General features: G+C 44.2%; 1 long non-coding RNA gene across 1 annotated transcript; it reads left to right on the top strand.

Annotated features, from left to right (window-relative positions):
- Nucleotides 1-342: 342 nt before the first annotated feature.
- LOC141990060 (uncharacterized) lies at nucleotides 343-24940 on the top strand. Its single transcript, XR_012640066.1, has 3 exons — nucleotides 343-473; nucleotides 2746-2900; nucleotides 24483-24940. It is a non-coding gene; the product is annotated as an uncharacterized LOC141990060 (long non-coding RNA).
- The last annotated feature ends 486 nt before the right edge of the window (nucleotides 24941-25426 follow it).

Here is a 25426-nt window from a genome sequence, read left to right as displayed (position 1 = left end):
GGAACATAGGTCTGATCCAGATGGCAACACTATGTTCCTATGTCTACAGTATTAGCATTGTCTAATATTATTGCTATTGAATATGTGCTCTAGGAGCTGAGCTTTCATTTAAAAAATAATTATCCTGAAAAATACTTCAAATATGTTAAACAATGTTTCAATATTTATATTGCAGATCATCTACCCACTTTACAGTCCCTTTGTGCCAGCGGAGCAGCACGAAGGGGCCATACGCCTGAGAGAGAGAACTGGTCAGTAACTTGCATAGTTCCCCTCCTGTGCTTTGGGCCCCTCATTTCCCTTCCCCTTGAGGAGGGTTTCTCGGTATCAGTGAGTAGACTGGAAAGATCCTGGCACCTTGGGCCATACAGAAACCTTCCTGTCCAGGGACCACTAGGAGCTGGAGAGCAGTGCAGAGGCCAGGGGGATTCACGGATTTAGTGGGCTGGGATCTCTTGCCTCTTCTGCAGGAGGTAGGGATTGGGGAACAACATCCCCCCAACCCCAAGTATTTCAGAGAAACTTCCCTCCCTGGGAATAACCCACATATCGGGGGCGGGGGTTGGCTGAGGCTCGCTTGGGGGGGTTGGGGGTGGATTTGGCTGCTAGCTTCTCAAGGCTGAGCTTTAAGCTAGCTGACCGTGGGGGAACAGATCCTCCTGGCTCAGCTGAAGACATTCTCCTGGCTCCGATCCCCGGCCTGCACGGAGCCAGCAATGGAGTCACACTTTAAAACAAAGCAGGAGGAAGGACTTCCTGTTGGGCTGGGCTGCCTGCTACGCGCTGAGCAGATGCCGCTGCAGCCGGTTCAAACCTCGGGCTGTTCTGCTTACAAGGGAAGTTTGCAGTTGTTGAGTTTTAAGCGTGTTTTAAAGCCGAGGCCAGAGGAGCCCGTTCCGTGCGGGCGGGGAGCGGCCGGGGAGTAGGGGCTGGTGCGGCGCGTACTTTCCAATCCCTCCCCCCAGACGACGGTACGTTCGCCAACATTCAAACCAAACCTCTCGGCGCGTTTGTGGCTGGGGGGCTAGACGCGCGGGGCCTCTTGTTTTCCCTCCACAAAGGACCTGGCCTCTTTGTCGTCCCCCCCATCAGCACCACCACAGAGCGGGGCAGGAGAGGGAGCCCTTCTACCCCCGTCCTCTCCTTCGGAAGTTCCGCTGTTGTCCCGTTGTATGGCTTAGCATACAAAATGGCTCAAAGCCGTCTCCTCCGCTGTCCCCGCGTGATCTCGCACATTGCCAGCGGAGGGCGCCAGAGGCGAGGGAATGCTGCTCTGCGGCGGGGGAACGCCGCAGGACGTGTAGGTTTCTCATGGTGTGAGCTGGGCGCTCCCAACACGTTGCTGCTTACCAGATACAGCAGGGGGCGCTGTTCCTAAAAGATGTACACGCCTTTCCGATTGGGACTTACCACGCAGCCCGGCGCCTGCTCTCTGTCTGCATAAAACCTCATCCTCCCCTTCCAGAAACACCTTCTCTGCAAATGGCCCTCTCCTGGGAAACTGGGTGGAGTTCTACCCCTTCCCCTTCTTATACAAAGCAAAGTGTGTACACACACACTATCTCTTCCCTCCAGTGGCTCAAGCCAGGGAGCGAACAGGAGGCCCTACTAGAAAAAGCTTCCCTTCTGCTTGCCTGCAACAGACTCTGCAGTAACAGGAGTAGTTGTTTGAGAACACTACTTTTACTTGGGCCTTAAAAGCAGAAGGATTATGAGAAAAGAGGAAAAATTAACTCCCTGAAGAACGCATGTGCAGTGAGTTTTTGTTAGAGAGACAAAGCAGGTGAGGTAATTATCTTTATTGGACCAACTTCTGTTGGTGAGAAGCTTTCAAGCTACACAGCTCTACTTCAGGTTGAGGCTGTTTTTGTTTTTTATTTGTATTGAGGTTGGGTTCATTACCTACAGTAGAAGACTCAGTCCCACTGAAGCCTTTATAAAGCATAAAATGCAATGTTAATAAATAAATGCAGTACACTTGCACATCACATTTAATCTGTAAACATGAGTTAACTAGGGCTCACAACACTACAGCGGAGCTACAGTGCTCACTGGTGTGAGGCAGCTATTTATCACTGCACATCAACACTATAGAACAGCTTAGGACAGGAAGAAGACACCAGGATCCAGTTGAAACTGCAGGTGGAATTTACAAAGGTAGAATGGAATTTGGCCGGAATGTAGGAATTAAACACATTCACTCCTTTCAAATTAAATCTTTAATGGCTACAGTTTTATGTTCATCATGTGAAAAATGGCCTCTTCAACATCACAGCATTCCTTAGCAATGTGTTGAAGCAGTGGCTCAGCATTGACTGAAAGAAAAATGTACTACCTACTGAATCACCAACATTATTTTTGGAAGCACCCAGGTGTTGCATTTGAAGTACTGACCCATCCCAGTCAGACACAGCTTGTGAGAGCTGAAAGGATCACCATATATGTGGGTATGATCACAGAGCTCTGTAAATAGGAACCTGGACAGCTTAATCTATGGAGCATCACTTTAACCCGAAGGTCCTGTATACAGAAGGAAATTTATAGGCAGATACTGACCATGTTGACATATGTGGTGTAATAACCTGATTTGAGTGCCACCTGTGTATGACTCACACCCATGACAGTGTGACCTCCCTAGCAAGCCAGGGTAATGCACATATGGCTGTACACCTTATGGGGACACAGGGTCCACTCCTCTCCACAGCCATCCCGCTCTGCTAACCTCCACACTGTCCTTGCACTTAGGTCTGTGATCATGAATGACTGCAGTGGAAGTGTTGTCCAGTGTGCCTGATCTGTGGCACCCTCTGCTGATCTAGTGTGGTGCTACAGCAACTCCCTGCCTCAGTTTCCCTTCGCTCAGGACCCCTTAAGAACTCCATACAGTCCAAAAGGATAAGGTAAAATTCCCCTGCTGGGGCTCCACTTTACTAAATCCAAACAAACTTGAAATAAAGCCTGTCCCCTTGGGCTCAGGGGTTGCACAGCCCTTCTTGCCAGGATCTGTGATCTTTAGGTGCACCTCTCCCTTAGGAAAGCTCTTTCCTATCTTTTTCTTTTTCCCCCCTCTCTTTCTCTGAACACCACCTTGAAACTGAATCCTGATGGCCTTTTATTTGGCCCACATGTTCATTATTCAACTAACTACCCAAATGGGCTTGTTCCCCTTAAATTAGCTCTCACTGGTAGCCTGGGCCCAGATTCCCTTGAAAGGGCCCAGCAGCCCCACAACAGGGGAATTGAGGGAGTGAAGGTTCCTTGCTGCTTCTTTCCCCTTGCAGTGACCAGTTATGATCTGGCCCCAGTGTACAAGGTTAACTTCTAATATGATTTGCTATAAAAGAACAAATGCAAATATGATTCTGCCCAAAAGAGATTGCTATATAGAATAAACAGCTTGAGTACCTTCTGTTGTGCTCTTAGACTGATTCCAAACATACCCAACATATAAAACATTACATGGAATTCAAAAAGCCACCAAGTGATGGCATAAAAAGCTTAGGTGTAAATATTCAGCCAAAAATCCTAGAGCAGTGAAAAGAAGGTTACAGTCAATGATGTGAAACATCTTACAAGTAAACTACTGCCAAGTTAGGGAGAAAAAAGTTGTGATATCCGTGTTCTAATATCCATATAAAGGTGTCACAACCATTTTAGAATTGGGCCATTTAAATGGTCCAGTTAGACAAGGCACGAGAATAATTTTCCTGCTGGGGTTCATAAACCTACAAATGGGACCTGTGAACTGAGGAGTGAGAACTAAGTTTGCCATAACCCAATCAACATGACCATTGCAAAACCCAGTCTTTTTCTAACATGCTTGGATCCCTACTTATCATTGCAATACAGTGATAAATAACCCTCAAAAGTTCACAGGCCTGTTCAGCTTAGAGGGGCTTGTCAAAACTTTCAAGTGTAATTAGTATAATTATATTTGTTATGGGTGTGGTTTTTTTTACTGATATAATTATACTAGTGTAAGCCCTAGTGTGGAGGCAGTTATAAAGGTACCTTATACCAATATAGTTTATTTCCATTGCCATACAAGAACATCTATACCAGTATAAAGCACCCTTATATCCATATAAAAGCTTCCACATAAGGGGGGTTGTACCACTTTAAGTACATTGGTGTACTTGGAATGGTACAGCTTTCTAGTGCACACAAGGCCTATATCGCAGCAGTGTCCAGAGATCTCAGACTCAGGGAAGAAGGATGGACTTCAGAATAGCAGGGCACTGGACTTGGACACAGGAGCTCCTGTGTCCAACTTCCTGTGTGATCCTGACTTGATCTATTTTGTGCCTCAGTCTCCCATTTGTAAAATGAGTATAATATTGTCTTACCTCCCAGGGATGTTGTGAGGATAAAATTAACTAATGATTGTGAGGTGCTCAGATACTACAGCGATGAGATTCATGTGAGTATCTAGATCAGGGGCTGGCAAACTTTCTGGTCTGAGGGCCACATTGGGTTTCCAAAATTGTATGGAGGGCCGGTTAGGGGAGGCTGTGTCTCCCCAAACAGCCAGGTGTGGCCCGGCCCCCGCCTCCTATCTGACCACCCCCCCCATTCCCGGACAGCCCCCCACTGGGACTCATGCCCCATGCACCACCCCCTGCTCCCTGACCACACCCGGACCCCCCACCCCTGACTGCTCCCTGCCACCCCATCCAACCCTTCCTTCTCATTCCTGACTGCCCCCCATCCAACCCCCCTGTTCCCCGCCCTGACTCCCATGACCCCTATCCACAACTCCTCCTCCTGCCCCCTTATCAAGCTGCCTAGAGCACCGGTGACTGGCAGCGCTACAGCTGTGCCACCTAGAGCACTGTGCCCTCTGCAACTGCGCTGCCCAGCTGCCCAGAGCATGGCCTGGTGTGCTGAGGCTGCAGGGGAGGGGGAACAGCAGGGGAAGGCCCGGGGGCAAGCTTCCTGGGCCAGGAGCTCAGGGGCCGGGTAGGAGGGTCCCGAGAGCTGGATGTGGCCCACAGGCCGTAGTTTGCCCACCTCTGATCAATATAGATGGGCCCCATCATGCTGGATGCTGCAAAAACACATGGCAAGGCTAAAGACTTTGAAACAAAATGCAACAAGTGAGTGAAGGATGCGATAACACAAAGCTTATGATAATAAGTTTTACATGAATTGAGGTGTGCACAACTTGATGGTTCTAAGTCAGCTGAAACATTTTTTTCTTGTAAAATAAATAAAATCAGCTGACATGCCCCCCCCCCCCTCTTCTCCTCAAACTAGTAATCATTACTTGTTAGCCGATTTCTTGTAGGCATCATAGCAGTGCAAGTCTTGAAGAGAAATCTGAAGGAAGAGAAGGTAGTGGGCTTGCGGATTGGCTTTTTTAACTTTCTTTTTAAGATTGTGAGATGTTCTACCTTGCTATGAATTGCTGGCTTCTTGTCTGAGTGACATTCCCAACCTGTATTATGCAGGGCATGTCATGTCAGCCACTGACTCCTGCTGGAACCCAGAGCTGGCCTATGGAGGGGTCAGGTTAGCAGGGTTTTCATTATATAATCCAAATTATATAACATTTTTATTATAGAACCTTAAAAACCATGTAATATTATAAAACAAGAATCAAACAAAATCCTCAAGCAAAAACCCACTGTTTATGGTGCCTCTAGGTTACCTCCATGCTCTAGTGCAGGGGTGGCCAACCTGTGACTCCGGAGCCACAAGCGGCTCTTCAGAAGTTAATATGCAGCTCCTTGCATAGGCACCAACTCTGGAGCTGGAGCTACAGTTGCCAACTTTCCAATGGGCCAGGGGGCGTTCACTGCTCAACCCCTGCCTCCTCCCCATAGCCTGCCATACCCTTGCTCCTCCCCTCCCTTCCAGAGTCTCCTGCACGCCATGAAACAGCTGATCAGGAGGTGCGGGGAGGGAGTGGGAGGCGCTGATCGGCGGGGCTGCTGACGTATTACTGTGGCTCTTTGGCAATGTACTTTGGTAAATTCTGGCTCCTTCTCAGGCTCAGGTTGGCCAGCCCTGCTCTAGTGAGATTCCAAAATGTATAAGGAGTTCGCAGGACTAGCCAGAAAGAGAATTCTATAGTCAAGAAATTATAGGAACTTGTAATATGGAAGGAAGAAACATGAGAACCTAGAACAAATAGGACTGGGGAAACCCATGTTTTGCCCAACTGAGAGCTGACTTAACAGCTCAGGAACTACGGAGGGGCCCATTTACATGGTGTTAGGGCTATATAAACACAGAAAAGGAGGGGAGCTCAAAGGCCACACCCTGTCTATATACAGAGGATTGCAGCCACCTAATCTTTAATATTGAGATGTTGCTTCTCATTTCACTACATGCTGAGACCTGTAGTTTGTGCACACTATAGCACCGTATTGAAGAAGTGGAAAATCAAACTCCATAGCGTGCGTTTGGCTCACAGGTTGCATGCAAGTCACCCTGGAAATATGGAAAGGGCTTCTAGCTAAACATAAGCATAAAAGAAAATCGTTATAAAATATGTAGACTAATGTTGTTTCACCAAAGTTGAGCAGAAACTTAAATAAATTGATTTTGAGATATGTTGGAGAAGCTGTTAAGTGAGTAGAGCATTTTTATATATTGTTTATGGTGGGAGTGTCCAAGAAAATAAATGTGGATAGAAATACTAAGCATTATAAGAGAAAATACACAATCTGATACCATTAGTACTCCCAATAAATGGAATGTACAGCCTGAGAAATTACAAGCCAATGATGTACCTGTAACATACCCAATTGTAGCCAATCATAACAAACAGATGTTCGAGTTTACTACAGTTCTTTAACAAAGATGGGAGGTCCTCATTGTGAACTCATTGACAGTATGAGGCAACTAATCAGACAAATTTTAACCAGTATGGTCACCTCCATACCTATGGGTAGTGATCAATGGCTCCATGTCTAGCTGGCAGCTGGTATCAATCGGAGTGCCCCAAGGGTCAGTCCTCGTGCCAGTTTTGTTCAATATCTTCATTAATGATCTGGAGGATGGCGTGGACTGCACCCTCAACAAGTTTTCAGATGACACTAAACTGGGAGGAGTGGTAGATATGCTGGAGGGATAGGATACAGAGGGACCTAGAGAAATTAGAGGATTGGGCCAAAAGAAATCTGATGAGGTTCAACAAGGACAAGTTCAGAGTCCTGCACTTAGGAAGGAAGAATCCCATGCACTGCTACAGACTAGGGACCGAGTAGCTAGGCAGCAGTTCTGCGGAAAAGGACCTAGGGGTTACAGTGGACGAGAAGCTGGATATGAGTCAACAGTGTGCCCTTGTTGCCAAGAAGGCAAACGGCATTTTGGGCTGTTTAAGTAGGGGCATTGCCAGCAGATCGAGGGATGTGATCGTTCCCCTCTATTTGACATTGATGAGGCCTCATCTGGAGTACTGTGTCCAGTTTTGGGCCCCACACTACAAGAAGGATGTGGAAAAATTGGAAACCATCCAGCAGAGGGCAACAAAAATGATTAGGGGACTGGAACACATGACTTATGAGGAGAGGCTGAGGGAACTGGGATTGTTTAGTCTGCAGAAGAGAAGAATGAGGGGGGATTTGATAGCTGGAACTCCCTTTCAGGTAGTTGAAAGCAAAGAGGATGGATCTAGACTGTTCTCAGTGGTAGCAGATGACAGAACAAGGAGTAATGGGCTCAAGTTGCAGGGCGGGAGGTTTAGGTTTGATATTAGGAAAAACTTTTTCACTAGGAGGGTGGTGAAGCACTGGAATGGATTTCCTAGGGAGGTGGTGGAATCTCCTTCCTTAGAGGTTTTTAAGGTCAGGCTTGACAAAGTCCTGTCTGGGGTGATTTAGTTGGGGATTGGTCCTGCTTTGAGCAGAAGCCAGGGGGTTGGACTAGATGACCTCCTGAGGTCTCTTCCACCCCTGATATTCTATGAATTCACAGGAAAAAATATCATTTCAGACAGCATGAATGAAAAATGGATACTTTTCAATTTAAATCCATCATGTTTATTAAGGAGCAAAATAATCAGACAACCAACTGGATCTTCGAGGGCCTTTGCAACTTAGTTTAAGGAAATCACATCTAGATCCTAATACCACTTAAAGTTAGGAATTGTGGATCCAGGGTTTTGGTTCACCTAATAAGAAGCTGGTACCTATGTTTGGGGATGTTCAGATCTAGAGTTTTGGACACTTTATTGCTTTCCATAATAGCCTATTACTATTTCTGACCATATCATCCGCCTGCCATGGATATTAAAATAAGGAAATTCTCTCAGGCAACACTAGCATCTGACATGCTACAGGTGCAACCACACCCTACCTCCTAAGTGTGGCTGTAGCGAAACAGAGTGCTGCCTCCCACTGAGCCAGAGTGGGAGGGACCACTTTCTGAGCCCAGGCGAGCAGAGCCAGGCCATGCCCACCCCTCCCACTGGAACTTAAGAGAGAGAACAGGAAGTATAAAGGGCTGGTCCTGGAGCTCAGTTGGGCTGCAGCTGCTGAAGGAGACAGAGGCCTTCCACCTGCTTCTGAGGCTGGAGCCTGAAGAGAAACCCCGCCGAGCTGAGGGCTGGCTAGAGACTCTGGAACCGCCAGCCGACCGAGACACTGAGTAGTCACCAGGACTGCCACTGGACATCTGGAAACAAGGGACACCCATAGATCCATGTACATCCCAAGGGGAGGGTAGGAAATGGCCCAGGGACAGCCAACTCCAGTCTGGCTGCATTACTGCCTGAAAGCTGGTCAGTATGTTGCAGCCAGGATCCCCACTGACCCAGTGGCGGAACCATCTGCCTCTGTTAGGGCCCCGGGTTAGGGCCCCGGGTTGGGACCCGGTGGAGCAGGTTGGGCACATGTCCCCCTACCCTCTGCCACTGCACCCCTGGGTTGGCAGCCTTGCCATCTTTAGGCCAACAGGCCTACGTTTGTTGGCCAACCACCAGAGCCAGGATGCCTGAGTATGTGGTGTGTTTCCCTGCCTGAGAGCCAGAATCCTAAACTATTCATTGCTCTGCCCTACCTGAGGGCTGGAGCCCTAAACTTTAACTGCTGTGCCCTGCCTGAGGGCCTGCGCTCTGTAGACTGTTTGGTGCTCTGCCCTGCCAAAGGGCCTGAGCTTCCAGACTGTTTGGTGCTCTTCCCCGGGTGAAGGGCCTGAGCCTCTGAACCTTTATTGCTCTGCCTGAGGGCCAGAGCCCACAGACTGCTTATAGCCTGTCTGGCCTGAAAGCTGGAGCCACTTCAGTTTGTGAGTCCACTCCCCCCAAGAGCCTCACTCTAGACTTTGCTAATTCCCTGACTGTGGGCAGTGCCCTCCGAGGTAATGAGGTGGAGTGGCCTCTCATTGACCCAAAGGGGGAGGGACTACCACTAACCCATTACAGGGGCTTACTGCACTGCACATCTCTTACAAGTTGCTGAGTAGGCATTGTGGAGATGCTGATCATAGTGTTGTAAACAATTCTGTATGCAGGAAACTTACAATGCTGTGGGATTCACCCTTTAGTGTATATAGCTTCTGTAATGCATGGGTATTGTTTTAGGTTAGCACCTAAAGGCTTCAAACAAGATCAGTGCCCTGTTGTGCTAGTCAGTGATCATAAACATAGTAGGGGACACTCCCTGCCCTGAACAGCTTATAGTCTAAATCAGTGATACTCAGACTGAGGCTTGCAAGCTACAAATAGCTCTTTAAGGTGTCTCCAGCACATGACATTAAAAAACTGTGTGATTTAATTAGCCAATCAGGATTCTTTTACTATGTTATTAACCAATTAAAGTTGATAAAATATTTGGTCAGTCATTTTGAATTCACACTGCTGTGGCTTGTTTGGGTAATGATTATTCCTAACTTGGCTCCTGAACCACTGAGGTCTGAGTATCACTGGTCTAAATGGACAAGACGGACAAAGGGTGAGTGAAGTAATTTGCATAAGGTCACACAACATGTCAGGGGCTGTTAAGAACATAAGAACAACCATACTGGGTCAGACCAATAGTCCATCTAACCCAGTATCCTGTCTTCCAACAGTGGCCAATGCCCGGTGCTTGAACAGAACAGGGCAAAGTTTTGAGCAATCCATCCAGTGTTGTCTAGTCCCAGCTTCTGGCAGTTAGAGGTTTGGGGACACCCAGACCATGCAGTTGCATCCCTGACCACCTTGGCTAATAGTCATTGATGTCCTCCATGAACTTATCTAATTCTTTTTTGAACCCAATTATACTTTTGGCCTTCAAACATCTCCTGGCAATGAGTTCAACAGGTTGACTGTGCATTTTGTGAAGACGTACTTCCATATGTCTGTTTTAAACCTGCTGCCTGTTAGGGTCATTGGGTGACCCTGGTTCTTGTGTTATGTGAGACCCAGACCCCTAATCATTTTTTTTGCTCTTCTCTTTTTTCCAATTCTAATGTATCTTTTTTGAGATGGGGAAGCCTGAACTGCATGCAGTATTCAAGGTGTGGGTGTGGATCTATATAGTGTGTGTGGATCTATATAGTGACATATTTTCTGTCTTATTTTCCTAATGGTTCCTAACATCATTACCTTTTATGACTACTGCTGGACACTGAGCAGATGTTTTCAGAGAACTATCCACAATGACTCCCAAATCCCTTTCTTTGTGTGGTAACATCTAATTTAGATCCCATCATTTTGTACAAGTAGTTGGGATTATTTCCAAGGTGTATTACTTGCATTTATCAACACTGAATTTCATGTGTCATTTTGTCACCCAGTTATGAATGATCCTCTCAAAGATCCTTTATTTTGAGGTATAGATAAGTCCTCATAAGCTAAGTTCTTGACTGGATCTGTTCCAAGCAACATTGCAATGGTTTGTATAAGACATGCCTAGATCTGTGGATCTGTTGATTTTTTGCATTGTAACTTTTGGCTCCAGTTCTGCATTCTTCTGTTCCAGTGCATAGAACGCACACTCCCCATCTTCTGGGGCAGCTGTGGGGTCTGACTATGCTCAGTGAGAGTTAGAGGACCTTAGGGCAGCTCTAATTAATGCTTTTTTTCCTTAGAGCCACATGTGCCATGGGAAGCAGAGAATGGCCACAGCCAGGGGTGAAGAGGGGTGGGAAAAGAGGGAAAGTTATATCAGGGCCCTGAGCTTGTAGTCAACCAAAACATCTGTGTAAATGAAATGGGAGGGAGTGGGGACCCAAAGAACATGATGTATTAGGGCCCCAAATTTATCTTGACAGGCCTGGCCCCAGTGCAGAGGACTTGAGCCACTCCCCCTCCTCTGGAATGCCTCCTCCTGCTCCTACCTTGTCTCCTTTTGTTCACATCACAGCCTCTACGCTAGGAACTGAGAAGGGGGCTGGCTCTGGGCCACCCCAAAAGCTGTATTCAAGCCAGGGAGCTCTGTTGTACAGGAGATATTCCTGTATTTGTCATGGTCCAACTTAAACTGCCAAAGCAATTTAAAGGGGCTGCATTGCAAGATAGAACTGGGCCTCACATTTAAAACATGCCCAAAGCTATAAAAAATGAAAGTAAGTTACAAAATACACAGTACACCAATACAGAAGTCCAAACTCAGGGATCTTTATGCGCCTAGGAATAGAGAGGATGCAGAGAACACACATGCAAATAACGGATTTCATTACAGCTATAGGTTTTCTACTTTGCAGCTCGTAGAAGCTCATCTTCAGTCATAACAATGCAAACATTTTGTAACAGCCATGAGGCAGCACAGGGCACTCTATGCATGCCCAATAAGGTGTTTCCCTCTGCCATCACCAGGTGCTGTTGCTTACGGTGCACCAGAAAAACTCAGAATTTCCATTCCATGAGAAATTTCAACATTTTGAATTGCTGAATTCGAATAGAAAATTGAAATTTCTCATGAAACAGTTGCTGAAAAATTTCATTTCAGAGCTGTCAAAACAATCCTATTGATTCATTTCATTTTGGAAAGGTGGAAGTGCTTTGTTTTGAATTGATCATTTTGGCTTTTATATAATAGCAAAGTTGAAACAAAAAAGTTGAAATTAAACAATGTGACTTTGTTTTGATAAAGTGCTTGATATTAAAAATGAAAAATATTGATCATTTTTGAAAAATGTTGACATAATTGATACGTTCCCCCCAAAAAACATTTCAATTTTATCAAATCAGCATTTTCCAATGGAAAACAGTTCTGTCAGAAATTTTTCAGCCAGCTCTAATAAGCAGTGAATTCCTTCTTAAAACTAGCTACCATGTAGACGACGACGACAAACAAAAATATTGCTTCTTAAGCACTATACAGAAGCCAGGAATAAAGACATGCCATCCTGCAAAAAGTCATCTCTGAGTCATATATTTCATCTACAATCATGATTCAAATGTCCCTAGTTGATTTTCACGATGCTTGCAGAAAAGAATCAGAAACAGTGTTCTTATTATTTATTTGTACCAAAGTAGCACCTAGCCTTTTGTCCTGAGAGCAAAGGTTAATTTGACCCTTTATAATCCAATGAAGCTGTGTTTCCAAGAATGATGGAAGTAACCAATGTGCACAGAATTTTCAGAAAAACAATCTCTGATCCAGATTGGGTATTCATGGATGTTTTATATATTTTTATATCAAAGTGCTTTTACTTGTGGAAGGTGTGTATCTCAGGTTGTACCGAATTTCACTGTGATAATAATGTGCCTCTTTGAAGTTTTAATCAATGTACCGTAGGGTGTTATGATACAGCAAATGTTTTTAATCCAAAGGGTGGATTAGTTTAATCCAGGAAGCCTTAAGACTGGTTAGCTGGTTACTCAGGCCTGCTCTACACTAGGAAATTAGGTTGGGATAATTATGTTATTCAGGGATGTAAAAAATCTACATCCCTGAATGACACACTTAAACTGACCAACCCCCCAGTACTCGCTATGTCAACAGGAGAATTTTCTCATCAACCTATTTACCACCTCTCAGGAAGGTGGATTACTTATGTTGACTGGAGAAGCACTCCTATTGGCCTAGTTAGTGTCTTCACTGAAGTGCTACGGCGGCGCAGCTGCACTGTTACAGCATTTTAAGTGTTGACAAGCCCTAAATGATGGCTTTTTTAAAACTCTAACCCAAAATGTTTATGAAAAACTGTTTTGAATTGTAATAATTCTGTTTATTTTATAGGATGTCTCACATGGGATTAGTTTATCTGTAACATATACATTATATCATGAACACTAGTTGACACAGCAAGCATTTTAATATTGCAATTAAATTACTTCAGGTTAAGTGCTTGATAGTGCATTTAAATTGATCCAATGCACTGGTTTTTATACTGATAAATTCTGGAAGCAAATGCTTGCCTTAAGATTAATAGTGTGTGTAATCCTTTTACCTTACCTTACTCTCGTTTTGAGCCATTAAGCCACATGGTTGTGTTCATCACAAAAAAGGCCACAGAGCCTATTAGCTCTTATATAGCATTTTTCCATTGCTAGACCTCAAAAGTTATTAAAAAAGAAAGGCAAGCAACACTATCCCATGTTTATAGATGGGAATATTGTGACATAAACAGGTCCCACCTACCCTTGGGCTTCTGGTGGCCCAGCTCCAGATTCTGAGGTTCTGGACCTTGGTCTTCTCATGAGATGTTCAACCCCACAGTACAGGCAGTATCTGGGAGACCTTGGAAAGCAGGGCTAAAAATTCTCAGACTTCTCCACAAGCCAGGCAGCATTGTCAACATAGTTTTTACCAACCAAGACTGTTTGACCAACCCTGATTCTGACTTGTGCATCAGCAAGTTCTTATATCCACTTGATACCGGGACAGAATAGTGCCAGAATGAGAATGCATTCCTGCTGCACAGCTTAACTAGTGTAGAAACATGGCAAAAGGCATGAACTAATGCACACCCTTGCACCAGTACTGGTGTGAAGATTGTGCACCAGATTTAGCAGAGTGTTTGGAACCCCATTCCTTTCAGTGTGAGCTGAAGTGCTGACATCTCAACTGAATTAAAAGCCACTTTGATGTCGATATATGCCACACAAAGCAGGAAGTTAAATTCTCTGTGCAGTTCAGCCAGAAGCTGAGGGTACGGATAGTGTCCATTATTGACTGCCCTGCAGAGAAACCTGATTGCTGTGGACAATGTCTGTTAACGAGCAGCTGCATCCTACCCAGCAGAACATAAGCAGACCTTTCCAGAGTCCGATAAGTGAAACTGGCCTGTAGTTGCCACACTTGACATTGCCCTTGGTACAGGGACACGATGATGCTGTCTTTCCATTGATGGTGCTTTGCGTAATGCCCACACTTACAAGAACAGTTGATGCAGGCTGATGCTTGCTGGTTCCAAGGCACCTTTGAACAGCTCAGGTGGAATACCATCAGGTCCAACAGCATGTCCATTGTGTAATGGACCATTTTGGATGGCCTCTTGTACTTCCCTGAGTGATGACGTATCAGCGTTCATCCCTGGATCTGCAACTGTTCAATTTGCCAGATCTCATAGCTCTATACAGACATCTGCAAGTCCATGGTTCAGCATGCTTTCAGAATTTGTCTTCTATCTGTTCAGGAGCTCATTCGTCGATGAGTAGGGAGATCCATCTGGTTTCATAATGCGGATGTTAGAAGTTTGTTTATGGTTGCCAGACAGGTGCATGATGACTCTGCAGCAGGACACAGATTGTTGTTGTTTAGGCCATCCTCTGCTTCGTCAGCCAGGCAGTTGACATAGATCTCATGTCATGTTTTGCCATGGCCTGGAAAATACCATTGAGATGTTTACATTCTTGGACATCTCCCTGCTTACATACATCTGCCTTTTTGCTAATATATCAAACACCTCTTCAGAAAGCCATGGTTTCTTGCATAACTGTCTAAAGCCAATTATTCCAGTGCTGGCATGTGATATAGCATATACCACTCCAGGCAATCTCCACATAGTTTGAGGTTATGTAGGTGATCCTCAACACCCTGTGTGTGTATTTCATGGCTCAACAGGATCCTCAGAAAGATGCTGAACATTGTAGTGTTAGTGGACATCTGGCTTGTGAGGAGTTGAAAGATGCATTGAGAGCTGAGCAACAACTAGTCCATGGTCTGAGTTTGCTGGTGCTTCTGCGACATTGAAGACTAGGTGAGCTTTCACTATGGAGCGATTTCTGATGAGGCTGTGATCAGTTTTCTTCAGGGCACATCCCCTATTTGAAATCTAGGTCCAGCAATGGTTTTTAAGGCGTCTAAAACCATGAGTCCATAACAGACAAGTCCTTGGCTGCAGACAGTGTCAAAAGCCAGGTGGTAGTGTCATTTGTGGAACCTCAACTAAAGGGACCTATCAGAGTTTCATACCTAGTTCTATTGCAGCCATTCACAGCATTGAAATCTCTGAGCACTAGCAGTGTGTCATGTGATGGAGTTGTGGCACACTGGTTTATACTAATATACCCATCATTCCTCAGTGATTCTAATTTATGTACCATTTCTATATTATGAAATCCCCAGTGCAGTTTGAGCATCATTGCATGAAAATATATCTACTATCATAGACTAATGACAATTTACAAATTGTCATTAGACATCAGACATTACATTAGACAAGCATTTGCTGTTACCTTAGTATGTGACGTGCGTCTAATAGCCAGGTGACTGTCTGTTTATGAGTCACATCTCTACAACAAGACACTTTATAGCTCCCATCACCATAGTATCTCAGCAGCTTGATCCTACAAACCTATGTGTTAAAGCATCTGCCTAACTAAGGAAATCCTTCTTTTTAGGAAATCTAATACTTTTGTTTCCATAACATAATCCAGCATTACGAAGGGGATAAGGGAAATGGCATGTTTTGAAGAACAAAACAGTAATCATTGATACAGTAATTTGCATCCCTAGATTTTACGATAGTGCCTAAGTGTCACTTTTCCCTTTATTTACATAAGGGAAAAATAGAGAAATCCAGTGAAGTGGATATCACACAAAGCAAGTTGATGGTAAAAATAGGACTTGAATCTAGATCTCCTCATTTCCATACAGTTTTGCTATTCCCTGCTGTCTGTCTGAAATGCAGCATTTCAGACTATGGAATCCCTTTCAGGGTTTAAACTGATATCCTATGTCACTACATGATGCTGGAAGTATACTTGTGCCACAAGAACTGGATGAAGAGAAGGGGAAGAGGAAGCAACGAGCTACCTTCAGGAGAGCTGCGATAGATGGATAAATTCGGATGTGTCTACACTGCAAGGGAAGGTGTGATTGTGGCACAGGGAGACTACCCACTCTAACTTTAGTCTAGCTAGCATAGGTAACAAGAGTAATGTGGATGTGGTGGAATCGCCTTTCGCATGGGCCAGCCACCTGATTACAAGCCCACTGGGGATCCTAGGGCACAGGTTGCTAGGCCATGCTGAAGCCTGTGCCACCATGTCTACACTACTGTTGTTAGCTCCCTGTACTAACTAGATTAAAGCTATCACAGGGATGCCTACCTATGCTACAATCACACCTCCACTTGCTGTGTAGACATACCTTAGGGTTCATGGTGCCCTAGAGGTCGGTACCAAATCCTTTAGATAGATTTTACCGTCTCTTTTGGGTGTCTGATGAAGCTAACATATCTTTGCTCTCTGAGGAGGCATCCCTATCTGTAAGAAGGTAGTTGCAATTGTAAATACCAAGCTGCATTAAATCCTACCCTCCTTCCCATGGCCAGATTACACAAGATGTTAAGCAGGTAGGAATCACTAAGCAGTGGCTCCAAAATACATATTCAAATGTCATGGTGATGAGTGTGGCATAAGCATTTCCTAGACAGTCATCATGAAGTCACTACCACAGCAGCAGAAATATGAAACATTTAGAAGTTAAAAACAAAGATTTCAATATCTTGGGGTTTGGTTTTTTTTTTTTTTTTTTTAAAGAGTAAAACCGAGCAGTTGCAACCCAGTTCTCTTTGGACAGTAATGTATACCAATGCAAAGTGAGTGCAAAATGTTACCAAATCAGAATAATAGAATTTTATCCCCACTTTGCATTTCACTTTGCATGGGTGAAAATGACTATTCAAGGAGCAGGGCAACAGTCAGTTGGGCTATTAGAGTACAGCCTTGACTTAGTTTCCCCTGTCTGATAGATCATAAATGGGGAGGCAATTTGGTATCTAGGAGGACTGTTGATTAATTGCAGTTAACTCATGGTTAACTCAAAAAAATTAATCATAATGAAATCAGTTTTAATCGCACAGTTAATAAAATACCAATTGAAATTTATTAAATATTTTTGGATTTTTTCTTCACATTTTCAAATATATTGATTTCAATTACAATGGAATACAAAGGGTACACTGCTCACTTTATATATATATTATATTGATTACAAATATTTGCACTGTAATAGTATTTCAGTTCACCTCATACAAGTACTGTAGTGCAATCTCTTTATCGTGAAAATGCAACTTACAAATGTAGATTTTTTTGTGTTACATAACTGCACTCAAAAACAAAACAATGCAAAAACTTTAGCGCCTACAAATCCACTCAGTCCTACTTCTTGTGCAGCCAATCGCTAAGACAAACAAGTTTGTTTACATTTGCAGGAGATAATGCTGCCCACTTCTTATTTACAATGTCACCAGAAAGTGAGAACAGGCGTTCGCAGGACACTTTTGTAGCCGGCCTTGCAAGGTATTTACGTGCCAGATATGCTAAAAACATTCTTATGCCTCTTCATGCTTCGGCCACCATTCCAAAAGACATGTCCATGCTGAAGACAGGTTCTGCTCGATCACAATCCAAAGCAATGCAGACTGACGCATGTTCATTTTCATAATCTGAGTCAGATGCCACCAGCAGAAGGTTGATTTTCTTTTTTGTTGGTTCGGGTTCTGTAGTTTCTGCATCACAGTATCGGTCTTTTAAGACTTCTGAAAGCATGCTCCACATCTCATCCCTCTCAGATTTTGGAAGGCACTTCAGATTCTTAAACTAGGGTCAAGTGCTGTAGCTATCTTTAGAAATCTCACATTGGTACCTTCTTTGTGTTTTGTCAAATCTGCAGTGACAGTGTTCTTAAAATGAACAACATGTGCTGAGTCATCATCCAAGACTGCTATAACATGAAATATATGGCAGAATGCCAATAAAACAGAACTGGAGACATACAATTCTCCCCCAAGGAGTTCAGTCACAAATTGAATTAATGCATTTTTTTAAACGAGCGTCATCAGCATGGAAGCATGTCCTCTGGAATGGTGGCTGAAGCATGAAGGGGCATAAAAATGTTTTTAGCATATCTGGCACATAAATACCTTCCAATGCCAGCTACAAAAGTGCCATGCAAATGCCTGTTCTCACTTTCTGGTGACATTGTAAATAAGAAGTGGGCAGCTGTCAGGGTTCCTTCCCCACTCTGAGCACTAGGGTCCAGATGTGGGGACCTGCATGAAAGACCCCCTAAGCTTATTCTTACCAACTTCGGTTAAAAACTTCCCAAGGTACAAGCTTTGCCTTGGCCTTGAACAGTATGCTGCCACCACCAAGCGTTTTAAACAAAGAACAGGGAAAGAGACCACTTGGAGACATCTTTCCCCAAAATATCCCCCCAAGCCCTACACCCCCTTTCCTGGGGAAGGCTTGATAATAATCCTCACCAATTGGTACAGGTGAATACAGACATAACCCTTGGATCTTAAGAACAATGAAAAATCAATCAGGTTCTTAAAAGAAGAATTTTAATTAAAGAAAAGGTAAAAGAATCACCTCTGTAAAATCAGGATGGAAAATACTTTACAGGGTATTCAGATTCAAAACACAGTTTCCCCTCTGGGCAAAACCTTAAAGTTACAGAAAACAGGAATAAACCTCCCCCTTAAGACAGGGAAAATTTACATAAAACAAAAGATAAACTAATCCGCCTTGCCTGGTTTACCTTTACTGGTTGCAATACTGGAGACTTGGATTAGGATGGTTTGGAGAAGATGGATTTCTGTCTGGCCTCTCTCAGTCCCAAGAGAGAACAAACATGTAAACAAAGAGCACAAAACAAAAGCCTTTCCCACCCTCCAAGATTTGAAAGTATCTTGTTCCCTTATTGGTCCTTTGGGTCAGATGCCAGCCAGGTTAGCTGAGCTTCTTAATCCTTTACAGGTAACAGGATGTTGCCTCTGGCCAGGAGGGATTTTATAACACCGTATACAGAAAGGTGGTTACCCTTCCCTTTATATTTATGACAGCAGCATTATCTCCTGAAAATATAAACAAACTTATTTGTCTGAGTGATTGGCTGAACAAGAAGTAGGACTGAGTGGATTTGTAGGAGCTAAAGTTTTACATTGTTTTGTTTTTGAATTCAGGGTTTTTTTGTACATAATTCTACATTTTTAGTCCAACTTTGATGTTAAAGAGAGAGTATTTTTCAATTCGCCTAATACAAGTACTGTAGCGCTATTTCTTTTGTTTTTTACAGTGCAAATATTTGTAATAAAAATATAAAGTGAGCACCGTTCATTTTGTATTGTGTTGTAATTGAAATCAATATATTAATCTTTTTTAATCGCACGCTTAGTCATGATTAATTTTTTTAATCGCTTAACAGCCCTAGTATCTACATGTGGTTATATACCACATACCCAGGATCTATCTAGGAAAGGATGGTTCAAAGAGGGCATGTTGCCTTTAGCCCTTCATCCTTAGCCCCTGGGAAGAGTAAAAAGGGGGGGTTCCAGCAATTTAGTTGTCCCAGGAATATGTTAATCTCTTAGCCGGCTTCAGTCAAGTTTTTTTTCCTTGCTCACATGTCTATTATATTAAATAGAGCTTCGGTCTTCCTGAACATGTAAACATGATGATGTTTACGAGACTGAAATAGCAATGCTTTGTCATTGTTGTGTGGTTGCTGACTGGCTTTCTGACTGTCAAACAATCAGAAATCAAGGATGTGGGGGTGGAGCCGGGGGGAGAAGATATGGCAGGTCATTCCAGGATGGGGAAATAGCCTATATGGAATGATGGGAGAAGAAGGAGTGAGAAATCAAGAATTCTGCACTTTAGATCAGAGATTAGTTAGCTCAGATTAAAAATAATTTGGATCAGAGGTGGAGGTCAGTAGAGATAAAAGACCTTTTGAATTACGAAGGAGGGGACCAGAGATCAGAGAATTTGGGTAAGAACTGTAAGTGACTGGAGATGTGCAATGAGGTTATACATAAAGGGATATTTTCTTCCCTCTCTACTGCTGTTCAAAACAGCAAAGGAAATGTCTTAGATGACATTTAAACAGAAAGGGTGGAATATTGGAAAGAGAAGGTTCCATGGGATGCGGATCATGAATGATATTTGGGCAATGCATTCAGATATGGTGATGGGTGCGACATAACTGCTTAACCAGATAGATAGTGGTAGACTGGTAGTTGGAAGATGGCAATTAGAGTTGGGCAGCTGAAGAGAAAGGGAGAGACCTAGATAAAGGGTCAGTGATAGCAGCAGGGCACCCACCAGGATGGGAATAAAATTAGTAAAATCCAAAGAAGAATGGAGAGTAGGAAACGGAGTAAACTGTATGAGAGCAGTGACCAGAAGTGAAAGTTAGCTGAAGAAAGGGAAAGCAAAAAAAAAAAAGACCAGAACCAGGGAAAAAGTGAGAATAGAGAAAGGAAAGCAGACTGTGAAATACGCCTGAAAAGATGAGTGAGTTCCTATCTACCATCTCTCTCACTGCAGTGAATGGCTGGAAGATTTATTGCTGCCTGAGACAGGTTATGGTAAGAAATGGGGTTTACACATGGAGGGATCTTCTTTCCTCAAGACTGCCAGTCAAACAAAAAATGTAATGTTTTGGATGATGCCTCTTTTGCAGGTGAGGGAGCCTAGAGCGTTCCAAAGATTTTACAATGAGGGTTGGGACAGGGGGAGATGGCTTAGCCTTGTTTTGGCTAAGCCTTGTTTCAATATTTTAAAAGCGTGTGTGTGGTTTGTTTATATCAAACACATTTTACAAAATTCTGGTAAACATTCAGCATCAGACTTTTTAATAGAACGATTATAAAAAACACTGCCTACCTTGCTGTTCTCCTTCCCCGTTTATCTCCTGTTTTGATTTATCTTTTCTGCAGAATTTAAACAATTAACCATTTCTTCATAATATAGTTTTAGAATCACTGAAGTCTTATTTGTTAATTTCTCTCCTGTTTTCTTGCCTCCCAATTTTCTCCTTCCCTGTCTCTCTCTCCCCCCCACCCCCCCACCCCCAATTTTCTCCTGTAGTCTCCCTCATCTCTTCTGGGACTGTTTTTTTCATATCTCCTTTTCCTATATTTTTCTCTTCTACCTTCTCTAATGTGTTTTCCTTCCTTGCTTCCAATTTGAACTTCACCTTTAATTACTCTCTCCCTCTAGTCTCTCCTCTCCCATAACATGTCTGCTGTTTCCTCTTTTCTCATTCCTTCCCCTCCATCTCTCCTGATCTCCTCTGGAGCCCCATCCTCTACTCCTATCTTTTCCTCACACCCTATTTTCCCTCTCTACTCCTGCCTCTAGCCCATTGTCCATATCTTCCCAGGCATCCTCCCAACCCCAATTTCCTGTTTTCTTCTGCTTCCTTCCACCTCTACTGCCCCAAGGTTTTCGCATTTCCCCTCTTCTGCCCTGTACCCATCAGCTTCCTCCCCCTCCCCGTTTACCCCTCTCTCCTCTGATCCTTATTGTCTACACTGTCCCCCTACCTGGGGTTGACCTTGCCTAATTTTACCATGAGGTAAAACTAAAGAGCCTTGTCTTCACTGTTTTTACCTTGGGGTAGCTCATGTGCATTAGGTACCCTCAGGCAAAAAAAAAAAAAGAAAAAAAGCAGCTTTTATAGCAGTAAAGGCAAGGCCAGGGAGAAAGAGGGAACATGGGCTGAAGGATGAATGGGAAGGTTGGGCCATTTCCTGGACCTCGCCAGACTGAGCACAGGAGTGGGATGTCCTTCGTGGCTCAATGTATGGGGAATCTCAGCTTGGGGTGTGGATGATGAAAGTGAGTGACAGTTGTGGAGAGTGACAATTTGTGCGAGTTGGGTAGTTACAGCTAGGTTGACAAGGAGTAACAGTTGGGGGTAAGAGGGAATATCAGTTGGAATGACAGTTGCTGAGAAATGGTAGGGAGTGACAGTAGGCAGGTGGCAACTGGGGAGTATGGAGTGCCAGTGTGGGTGACAGGAAGTGACAGTTGGAGGGAACAACTGGAGCTGGGGGATTGACATTTCAGAGGTGGAAGAGCTGCCAGATATTGACAGTTACAGGTGATATATGGGGGAGGCAGCATGTGACAGTGAATTATATTTGGTCAACTGGGAATAATAGAGAATGAGTGTTGGGATATGGGCAATCGGGAGTGACAGAGAGCGTGCAGTGGAATTGACAGTTGGGGAGCGGGCAGTAAGTAGGGAAGTGGAGTGGGTAGCTGGGAATTACCACTATTAGTGATATTTGAAAATGGCAGGAGTGCCAGTCGGGGACTGGACAGCTGAGAAATAAAATGCAAGAATGATCATTGGGAAGTGAGAAGCTGAAGTCTGACAGGAAAATGTAGTTGGGGATAGCATTATGGGAGGGTAACAGTTGCGTATGACAGCACTTATGACTTCTAGGGATAGTGGCAAGTCAAACTGGGTAGTTGACAAGAGAAAGGTCTGAAGAGTGTAGTTACAGCAGCACGATACCCTGGAGAAAGAACAGGATTGGGAACAGACCAGGAGGAAAGGGAACAGGTCATGAGCATTCAGTGTAGACTATCAGAGAAGAACTCTGTAAGGAAAATGATTTGACTCAGTTGAGGAAAACAAATTATAGCAGAAGAATGAACCAATAGAATCAGGGAAAAATTGAAAAACAAAAAGAGAGGGAGAAACAGACTGATATCCACCTGAGAAGATAAGTGTGTTCCTACCTATCTTTTACTGCAGTGAATGAGGGTGTGTCTCTACACTACAAATGCTACAGTTGCAGCTATTCCATGGTAGCACTGTATCATAGACACTTACTACAGTAACAGAAGTTTTTCCCATGACTATAGTAAATCCACCCACTTGAGAGATGGTGACTAGGTTGATCTAACAATTCTTCCATCGACTTAGCTGCATCTACAATGGGGTGGGGGGATTAGATGAAGTTTTCATAGCCCTGAGTGAGGTAGCCAGGTTGACCTATGATTTAGGTATAAGCCAGGCCTGAGTTAGAATCGCGACTCTCCTAGCCTTTATTTAAAAATGTAAAATATTATGTATTTGTATGTTTTGAGGTAGCACCAAAAAGGCCCTAGTCAGATCAGGTCCCCATAGTGCTTCAGGTTATTAACACACTAGACATGGTCCTTGCCCTGAAATGCTTGCAGTGTAAGACAAAAAGCAGACAAAGGGAGGGGGTACAGGATACAAATTGTATGTACAGTTGTCAGGGAAATTATATTAAAGACACGCTGGGTGAGGTAATATCTTTTTCAAGCTACACAGAGATCTTCTTCAGGTGAAACTTGTCTCTCTCACCAGCAAAAGTTGGTCCAACAAAAGATGATACCTCACCCACCTTGTCTCTCTAATATCCTGGGACCAACACAGCTGCAACAATACTGTAAACAAAAAGGGAAACAATAGGTATATGACTTATTAGTTTTACTTTTTCCCCCACCAAAGACAAGTAACATATGGAGAGTCAGGGAGAGGGAGATCAGCAAAATATATACAACACTGAATACTTATTTTAAAAAAATAAATAGACAATCACCTATGCTCTGAATCTGTCTATTGTCAGTTGGCTAATATTTTGTAGGCCTTATTTCTCACCCCCTCAGAACCTTAACTTAGGCCTCACTATCCAACCCCAACCATCCACACACTCTTGGGATCAACCACATGAGGTAAGAGTTCTCACCACCTCCTGGAAGGTCAGGGACTTCTTCCAGTTGCTGCACCTTCACAGATATGGAAACTTCCTTTGCAACCTTAGCCCTGGTCTACACTAGGAGTTGAGGACAAATTTAGCAGCGTTAAATTGATTTAACCCTGCACCTGTCCACACAACAAAGCCCTTTTTTTCGATTTAAAGGGCTCTTAAAATAGATTTCTCTACTCCACCCCTGACAAGGGGATTAGCGCTGAAATCGGCCTTGCCGGGTCAAATTTAGGGTACTGTGGACGCAATTAGATAGTATTGGCCTGTGGGAGCTATCCCAGAGTGCTCCATTGTGACCGCTCTGGACAGAGCTCTCAACTCAGATGCACTGGCCAGGTAGACAGGAAAAGGCCCGCAAACTTTTGAATTTCATTTCCTGTTTGGCCAGTGTGGCTGTTTGCCTGTGGCTGAACAGAAAATGTTCCCCACTGTTAGCCACAGGGAGGGATGAGGGGCTAGCCACATGGTGGGGAGAGGTAAAATGCGACCTTGTAATGAAAGCACATGTGCTATGTATGTAATGTTAACAGCAAGGTTTACTGTGAAAGAGTGTACCCATTGTTCTATAAAAGTGTCTTTTTAAATACCACTGTCCCTTTTTTTTCCTCCACCAGCTACATGTGTTTCAGGGATCACAGGATCTTCTCCTTCCCAGAGGCTAGCGAAGATTAGAAGGTGGAAAAAAAGAAATGCACTCGCAAAGAAATGTTCTCTGAGCTCATGCTGTCCTCCCACACTGACAGAGCACAGACGAATGCATGGAGGCAGACAATGTCAGAGTGCAGGAAAGCACAAAATGACCGGGAGGAGAGGTGGCAGGCTGAAGAGAGGGCTGAAGCTGAAAGGTGATGGCAGCGTGATGAGAGGAGGCAGGATTCAATGCTGAGGCTGCTGGAGGATCAAACTAATATGCTGCAGCGTATGGTTGAGCTGCAGGAAAGGCTGCCGCTACAGTCCTTGTGTAACCAACCTCCCTCCTCCCCAAGTTCCATAGCCTCCTCACCCAGACGCCCAAGAAAGCAGTGGGGGGGCCTCTGGCCACCCAGCCACTCCACCCCAGAGAATTGCCCAAGCAACATAAGCCTGGCATTCAATAAGTTTTAAACTTTTAAAGTGCTGTGTGTCCTTGTCCTTCCCTCCTCCACCACCCCTCCCAGGCTACCTTGGCAGTTATCCCCCTATATTTGTGTGATGAATTAATAAAGAATGCATGAATGTGAAGCAACAATGACTTTATTGCCTCTGCAAGGGGTGATTGAAGGGAGGAGGGGAGGGTGGTTAGCTTACAGGGAAGTAGAGCGAACCAAGGGGTCGGGGGGCGTTTCCATCAAGGAGAAACAAACAGAACTTTCACACCATAGCCTGGCCAGTCACGAAACTGGTTTTCAAAGCTTCTCTGGTGCACACCGTGCCCTCCTGTGCTCTTCTAACCGCCCTGGTGTCTGGCTACGTGTAACCAGCAGCCAGGTGATTTGCCTCAACCTCCCACCCCGCCATAAACATCTCCCCCTTACTCTCACAAATATTGTGGAGCGCACAGCAAGCAATAATAACAGCG

This window comes from Natator depressus, chromosome 6 (assembly GCF_965152275.1).
Source record: "Natator depressus isolate rNatDep1 chromosome 6, rNatDep2.hap1, whole genome shotgun sequence".
Taxonomy (NCBI): domain Eukaryota; kingdom Metazoa; phylum Chordata; order Testudines; family Cheloniidae; genus Natator; species Natator depressus.
The sequence above is the reverse complement of the archived record's forward strand: the minus strand, read 5'-3'. Positions and strand labels throughout refer to the sequence as shown.